The sequence below is a fragment of the Anolis sagrei genome, chromosome 1 (assembly GCF_037176765.1).
Source record: "Anolis sagrei isolate rAnoSag1 chromosome 1, rAnoSag1.mat, whole genome shotgun sequence".
NCBI lineage: Eukaryota > Metazoa > Chordata > Lepidosauria > Squamata > Dactyloidae > Anolis > Anolis sagrei.
The window spans coordinates 147,390,971-147,400,067 of record NC_090021.1 but is presented as its reverse complement, the minus strand read 5'-3'; positions in this window follow the sequence as shown (position 1 = coordinate 147,400,067).

Sequence of the window (9,097 nt, the reverse complement as noted above, 5' to 3'; positions counted from 1 at the left end):
ATTTCTCAGGGGTTATACATTAGCAAAAGCTTTTAGAAATGGTAAAAGATATAGGACTTTCTTATGTTATGTGATCAATATTGCCCTAAGGATCATCCCTTCCACCAAAACAAGGGTTTTGAGCAGGGCAATTATATTGCTTTTTCTGATATCCTCTTTTCTGTTACTTATATACAAAAGATAACTCAACAGAAATTAAGAGTGAAAAGAAGGACCCAAACACTTTCTTCCCAGTCAGCCTGACATCAAAATCAGGAAAGGTTTTAGAGGGGATCATTACAGGTATATATATCTTTACAGATGACACCATTATCAAGTTTTATTAGTAAAGCCAGAATTTCTGGTAGTCAAGTAGTTGAGTTTTTCTTTCTAGATGCAATTCAATGTTACTAACAGAAGACATGAGAAAAGAAAAAAAAAGAATCAGATATGAAATTTGGATCCCTCCACCCCAATGGATTATCTTATTTTAGGGCTTGAAGAAGTTTGGACCTCAGTATGTAAAATTTTCCAGCCAGAAGTTGCTCCAGAAGAACAATGTCCAAGTCCTGCTTGTTTTGGAACGGTCCTAAATTTGTTACTTGACAACAGCATAAAGATGCTCAACATTTTGAAGTCAGGATTCGATTAAATTTACAGTATTTACATGAATATAACGTATGTGCAATAAAAAGACTCTATATCTAAACTAAAGCTTTTTAAACTGTGGATAAAGACCCCATATGGGATTTGCATAACTAAATGTGGGGATCTCCAAAAAATGAATAAATAAAAATAAAATAAAAGCAACAGTAAAAGGTTTCCGAATGAGCTAGGACCAAAAATAATTTGTGCACCCTGCCACCTAGTGTCTGTTTCATCAACCAAGCAATCAAACTTTATTATGGTCCAAAGATCCAATTTGCTCAGCAATAAAAAGTGCACAACTGCCAACAGATCCATAAACTAGACAAGACCATTTAAAAGCAGCTCAAGTGCAATGCTAGATACAGGAAGTTGTCTACCTCGGAGAGAAACTTGGCAACAGCCAAGGTCACATGGGGAAAATTGTCAACTAGTAAAAACTTTACTTGAAATTGGGCTGATCTACCAGGTAGGTTGCTCAGTAGTGGTTTAATAATATGTAGCCGAGCTTGCTTGTGAAAACTGCAGGACAATAAGCTGTGACACATACATTCAGCATCCTGGTTATTATTACATGGCCAAAGTCTTGCTTTGTATGGGACTTCCACAAATCTACCTCAAAGCACTTCAGACGGGAACACATTGCACCTTGCCTTAGAATAGGCAGTGATATTTGCAAGTTCTTAAGATAATTTACTTCATAGAGAGGCCCAGTATAGTGTATACTCAGGGTGCTTGGGAAACAAGAAGCTTATAAGAGTGTATGCAGCTCGCAGAAGGCAATGTCTCACAGTCTTTGTTTAATAGATTTAAGTGCCATGTCAAAACCCAGATGAAATAAGAGAGATGAAGAAAGGCAGATAGAAGAGGCTTTTAAAGAGCCTCTATAACAGCAATATAGTTTAATCATCCTGGGCTAGATGGTGAATCAGACCTGAGGCTATCTTTTCAGCTTCAGAAATACTCCCCTTCAGATTTTGATTCCAAAAAACTAAGGAGTTTGTCCCAGGAGTAGGGGGAAAGCAGGTGAAACCATCTTATTTTGTTGCTTACCACCAAGATCTGTCTTCTGTGATGGCCAGCGATTCCATGTCCTATCCCCATTTTTCCCCAGTTTCTCCCATTTGTTCCAGCTTGGAAGGTAACACCTGGGCTTTGTTTCCATGCACTGCACAAATGGAGTCCCCCAGAGTCCCATTGGAAGTAGCTTTACGTCATGTAATGGCCTCCGTGGAATTCTGTTTCTGAAGCTTACAAAAACGAAGCCCAGAATGCATGTGATGAAGTCGTTAAGTTGGGTTCATGAACCATACTTATCTGAAATGAAAACGTCAGCCATCTGCCATTAAAACTTCAAGATAAATTTGCTGACTTATCACGTGACATAGTTTAAAGCTAGAGTTTCTTTAAAGATCATTAAATGAATGTTGGCTTGGGTTTAGGGCAGGATTTTCAAAAATTTCCGAAATAGTAGTAAACATACTTTGGTCATTTTGTACTATGAATTACTTGTCCAAATGTATCTCCTAGGGCTGGGCGGTTTCGTTTCGTTAATTCGTAATTCGTTAATAATTCGTTAATTTTTTTAAATTACAAAACGATAACGAACCATTCTGGAGCAATTTTTTTAAAAAACGAATTTTTAAATAGTTTTGCAAATGCTTTGTATTTCGTTATTGTATTCGTTTCGTTATTGTTTTGAGGTCGTTTCGTTATTATTTCCGCATGTCTGGGGCAAGTTTTATGGTTGTTTTTTGTTTAATTAGTGAAAAAAAATTATAATATCACACCAACAGTCAACAACAGAGGAAGAGGGAAGCTTCAGAAGTTTTTGGAGGTTTTTTAGCGTATTTCGCGGTTGCGTCCGCCATTAACGAATCGATTCGTTATTGTTTCGGAAATCGATTCGTTAATGTTTTGTAATTTTTTTCACATTTACGAAATTTCGTAAATATCGAACTTTTTAAAAGGAAAATTTTGTAATTATTTTAAATAACGAAACGCAAAAACCCCCCAAAAAACGAATCGATTTTAGAACAAATTGTTCCGTTGTTACCCAGGCCTAGTATCTCCCTCTATGATCCACCTCAGAGGTTAAGATTGTCGGGGAAGGTCTTGCTCTTGATCCCGCCACCCTCGCAAGTGCTATAATAATAATAATAATAATAATAATAATAATGATAATAATAATACTTTATTTATATACCGCTCCATCTCCTCGAGGAGACTCAGAACGGTTCCCAGGTAATATCACAAAACATACAGAATAAAAACAACATAACCATTGGCAGGGATGAGAAACAGGACCTTCTCGAAGTGGCCTCCCATCTGGGGAACTCACTCCCTAATGAAATCAGTTTGCTCCCCCTACTTTTAGGGGGGGGGGACTTTAATCATGGTGGTAGGATCAAGCATTCCAGCAGCAGACACAGTGATAATAATGCATACGATTTATGTGACTGACAATGGACAGATCTTGGATTATTACTTTGGATTTGGATTTGTTTTATTTTTAAATGAGTGTTTATAATTTGATGTTTTTAACTAATGTTTTAAATGTGATTTTATTACTATTTGTTTGTTTGGCATCTAATGGTTACCAGTTGTGAGCTGCCCTAAGCCCATCACCTGAAGGGCGAGAAAGAGAGGATAGAAATGTATGAAATAATACTAATAATACTATGTATTTATGCAAAGCCACATTCACAACTTTGAAAAAAGTTGAAGATGTTCTACATCTCACAGGATCAAATATCCCACTATAATTTAATTCTTTATGTAAAAATAAACAAGCTTATACAATTTATTAGTATGCAAATTTGCTTTGGGCTTTAATAAATGGTAAAATTATATATATACTAAGGAGTTGTTTCAAAATAGATTTCTTTATAATTAATTATCAGTAAATATTTGGTTTGTACATTTGTTTGTCCCCTCAAAACATTTGTTTTATATACTTACATGCCCATGAGCATGTGACATGGAGTGGCGAGTAGGAAAAGTTTAAGAAGTCTTGGTCTAAATAAAGAAAATCTATTTGTTTCACATATGCTTTAAAACTAACATTTTAGCCATTAACTGGAACACCTGAGTCATCTTTGATTGAACAAAGCATTCATATCTTTCTACTTAATGTACTACTAACTAACATGGTTCATTGCTTCTTCCCTCTGTGTACCCGGTTTATCTATCATCTCTGCATGACAAATCCAGATATCCTAAATGTCAAGCAGTAATGATATTTTAAAATAAATGATGCAATGTAAATTGAGAGTAAACATTCCACTGATTTTTTAAAATGTATGTTGTATTTCCAGAGAGTCCAGTAGCGATAAGAATTGAATACTCAGTTCCCCTCAACTCTGGAACTCCCTTCTTCCCAGGGAAGCCAGAATGGCCCCCTCCTTGCTGTCCTTCCGGTGGCAAGTTAAAACATTATTTAGACATGCTTTTAAGGATGAAGGTTATTAAGATCAGTTCAGCGGGTGCTGTGCTTTCAAACTTTGAATTTGTTTTAATGATTTCGAACGGGAATTTTTTTCATACTATTTTCATTTAATACTCTTTAAATTTTGTATATTTGTATATTTTAAATAGCTATGCTGATGCTTTTATGTTAAGCCATTTTGAGTTTCCTTCGGGGGTGATAAATTGGGGTAAAAATACATATAACAACAGCAACAGTAGTCACTGCCTGACTAAAAAAATTCGATCAAAACAAAGCTTACTTTGAGCATGCATAGAGTTGCCCTAACAGATGTCAGGGTAACCAAATCTGTGTAATATCACTTAATAGGACATTTCTTATGCTGAAGTGACACTGTATTTTTCATGTCTATATAGACTTATACCAGGGGTAGATATATTGCATATTCATCCCTTTTGACTTTTCTCTCCTATAATTTGGGAACATATGGAAAAGATCCGACAAGAACACTTGCAGAGTGTAAAGCTCTGTTACAAAGAGGTGTGTGTGTGTGTGTGTGTGTGTTTATGTGGGGTGGGGTGTATCTACTGTTTTCCTCAGCAATATTACTCAAGTTTGTTGGCCAAGTACATTCTGCAGCCAATAATTTACTATTTAGGCGGATCTTGTTTTGAACAACCAAGATACGGAAAAGATTTATCTTGACCTTTGTGTCCCTCCATTGACTAATGGGACATATTTTCAAGTAAGGACCTCATCACACAGGCCCATGGATTCATCACGCATCAAAGCAAATCCATGGACTTCTGGCAAGGGGTGTGGGGAACCCATCCCTTAAGTCCTGCATTGTGTGACTTACCCCGACCCCCATTCTACAGGGGGAAGTGTCATCATTGGCTTCTCCCCGTTGGTGGTAAGGGAACACAGGAAAGCTTCCATTTTGTCACAGTGGTGGCATATGGCATTTGCTGTCCCCTTTCTGGAAAGAGCCTGGTGTGCATGAATCGTGTACAGAGGAATAGGAGCCTTTTGGGCTTTGCTTTGCTTGCTTGCCATGAAAATGAAACTGACTGAAGAGATAGGCCTTCAGTTGTGTCTTGAATTCTAACAGCTGATTTACCTGTCAGAGCTCTTACAGCAGGTCATTCCACACTCATAGGATTGCTGATGAAAAGGTCCTCAGGGTGTCAGTCACCTGTCACCAGTCAGGTTTTGGCTGATTAGAGTAAGCATCTCCCAGAGAACCTCAGTGTCCTAAGAGGCAGATTTGTGCAGAAGAAGGCGATTCTGTAGGTAACCTGGACCCAAACCATGCAGGGTTTTAAAGGTCAAAACTAATACTTTGTACTTTGCCTGAAAACATCACTCTATGTCAAATGAAGATTCATAAGTTAAAACGTACTTATATTGGGACATTCATATGTAGAGGTTCTACTGTAACTGGTTCAACAAAAAGTTATATATCTTTAGCAAAGAAAGACAATGAAAATATTATAATGATGCATTCCTTTTTATATTGCAAATCACTAGTCATGAAAACATTGCAAAATATATTAAGAAAAGCTATGAAAAAAGGTCAATTACATTAAAAGTAGATTTCTGAAATCAAAATTATTTGCTTATATTTATGAGGAAATGGGGGCAAGGTCAAAATTTTTCTAGTACACATAGAAATTTGTTGGTTCTCAAGAGGTTGATTGCTTTGTCATATATATAAATTGAAGGAACTTACACTTAAACTTTTTGAGGAATATCAGCGAAATGAATTCAGTGATCTAATTCTAAAAACACTTTGGTGAACAAAATTGGCAGATCTGGCTGACATAGCTGAACATTGGAATGAATAAATATCAGTATGCAAGAAAAATGAGAAAATATCTGAACAGTGGTGCTATGAGAGACAAAATAACAGTTTGGAAAAGGAAAGTGAAAAAAGGAAACTTTGAAATGTTTTCTAAAATTGCTAAAAGTGAGCTAAAATATGGTATCATCTATCTAATTGTTGACCATTTAACGTTGCTTGGAGGGAAAGTTCATTACTTTCCAATTGCTGAAATCTAAGACTACGGTTGGATCAGAAATCCATTATCTTTCAACTGTAATGAGGAACTTTTCACTCACTGAAGAATTAGGCGAAATAAAAAAGGATCAAAGTCTTTTAATGATGTATGAACAAGATGACTTAGATAGCTTTTAGACTCACACAATGCATCCAAACATTTAATAAATAAACTTTGTCTGTGATTTTCTATTGCATACACTTGTGAAATATCTTTTTCAGTGATGACAATCTTAAAACACTGAAAATGCTTGATGATGAAATGCGAGTGTCTTTATCTAATATTCCACCAAATGTTCATCCCATCAACTTCATACATCTTATTGAAATAGTAAGTAGTAATTCTATTAGTGTCATACAATGTTTACATTGTTTACAATGTTTACACATATTTACATACTGTTGCTCATAGATAACATATGTTCTGGAAACACGTTATCTTACAAATGATGTGTTTTTAAATATATATAGCTGAAAAGCTTTCATGAGAGACATTGTGTCCCCATAGATTTTGCTATCACAATATCTTTTATAAGAGGTTAGTTTAATCTCCGGTTTGCTAATAAAACTAAATTACTGTGTCAAGAAATGATGCATGTCTAAAACGTTTGTCACCAACATGAAAAGTTTGGGGAGTTCTGCTATAAGGCATTATTCACTTATCACATTCTGTTCCTTCTAGAAATCTTTGGTTGGTGAATACAATTGATATTTTATTAAACTGTGAAGTAAGGAATAAAATGAGAATTTTCTGTTCTGGAAGGGGAAAAAAAAAAACAGAATCATATAGCTGAAAGAGACTGCACGGGTCATTCAGTCCAACCCCCTGCCATGCCGGAAAAAGCACCGTCTTTTCTCTTGGCAAATAGCCATCCAGTCTATGCTCAAAAGCCCCAGAGAAAGAGCCTCCATCACACTCCGAAGCAGCATATTCCACTGTCAAACAGTGCTTATGTAAGGAAATTCTTCCTAATGTTGAGGTGGAATCTCATTTCCTGCAATTTGAATCCATTGCTTCGTATCAAAAACAGCAGAAAACAAGCTCGCCTCTTCCTCAGTGACATCTTTTCAGATACTTAAACATGGCAATCTTGTTCCCACCACGCCTAGTCTTCTTTTCTCCTTGTAGGACTTGGTTTCCAAATCTTTGTTCTCTGGTCATATTCCAGTTTGATGATATCCTTCTAGAATTGTGGTGCCCAGAATTGGACACGGTACTCCAGATGAAGCCTGACCAAAGCAGAATAGAGTGGAATGATTACTTCTCTCGATCTAAACACTCCTAGAATTGCATTGGCTTTTTTAAAGCTGCTGCACTATTGACTCATGTCCATCTTGTGATCTACTAAGACTCCTAGATCCCTTTCACATGAACTGTTTTCAATCCAGGTGTCACCCATCCCATATCTCTATATTTCATTTTTATTGCCTAATCGTAACCCCACCTTCCCTGCTCCCATTCCCACCCCATGACATAAAATCCTCACTCCTTACCAGAGCTGTCTGCTCTTTATTTCCTGGTTGTACATAATTCAAGAAGCAAAGGAGCTTAGGAAAAGTCCCCTCCTCCAACTGCTTTGCTCCCTGAAGGAGGAAGAATAAGAAATTAAAAAAACAGAAATCACCAGTAAAGGGGAGGTGGCTTCTGTCATTTTTTTTTTGGGGGGGGGGAGCGGGGATCAGGAAGGCACTGCTATCCCACCTTCCTCAACTGCCTGAGCCTGGGGAGGATGGGCTGGCTGTGGGACATGATCCTTGATCCCACATGGAGATCTAGAATGACAAATCAAACTGCCCAAAATCCTAGGAAAGGTCTGAATCTTACTGTTTTCTCAGTGTTTTTTAAACCCGAGTTCAAGCTGCATTAAGTGACTTACCCCAGGTTCAATCTCACTAACCTGTATGTTATATGGATGCACTTGGCTAATGCAATTCAAACATTACTTTACATGACAGCGTAAAAGAGATTACAGATTGTCTGTTTAATCATCCACAGTAAACATTTTTCCTGGTTTTGATGTCAGACTGACTGGGTGATAATTGTTCGGGTCCTCTTTTTCTCTTCTTTCTAAAGATGGAGGGCCCTACCACACAGTCATATAACCCAGATTATCAAAGCAGAAAATCCCACAATATTTGTTTTGGAGTAGATTATTTGAGTCCACACTGACATATATTCCAGTTCAAAGCAGATAATGTGGGATTTTATTCCACTGTGTGGAAGGGGCAGAAGACATTTGCCTTCCTCCAGTTTGCTGGAATTTTTCCTATTCTCCAGACATCCTCAAAAACTGTTGCCATTGATGCTGAAATCATATCTGCTAATTATTTTAATGCCCTTGGATGTGGTTCATCTGGCTCTGGAGATTTAAATGCATTCACCCTTCATCTTTCCCTTCCTTCTCCTTCATTTGCAAATCAAGTAGTGTTCTTACTAGTTTTCATTTACATAACAGGAAGAGTTCCAGTATATACACATGTTGATGCAGCTTAGGTCTTTCATACTGAAGTCCTTTAGAAGAAACAGAAAAGGTTTAGCATACAAAGAAAGGTAACGTAGAAAAGCATGTGGGTTGTTTTTTTTTTAACTATTTTTGCTTATATTTCAAGTAGATATCTTTAAATTGATACACACACACACATAAGGGTAAAAGTTTCCCCTTGACATAAGTCTAGTTGTGTCCGACTCTGGGGGGTGGTGCTTTTCCCCATTTCTAAGCCGAAGAGCCAGCATTGTCCGTAGACACCTCCAAGGTCATGTGGCCAGCATGACTGCATGGAGTGCTGATATAGATAGATAGATAGATAGATAGATAGAGATAGATAGATAGATATAGATACCTACTCTCTCTCTCTCTCTCTCTCTCTCTATATATATATATATATATCACCCATTCCAATATAAATGCATCGTTATTGTAGATAAAGACATGAATTACATTAGAAAATTAATCTACTGTTGGCCATACTATTAGAGGTCAAAGATT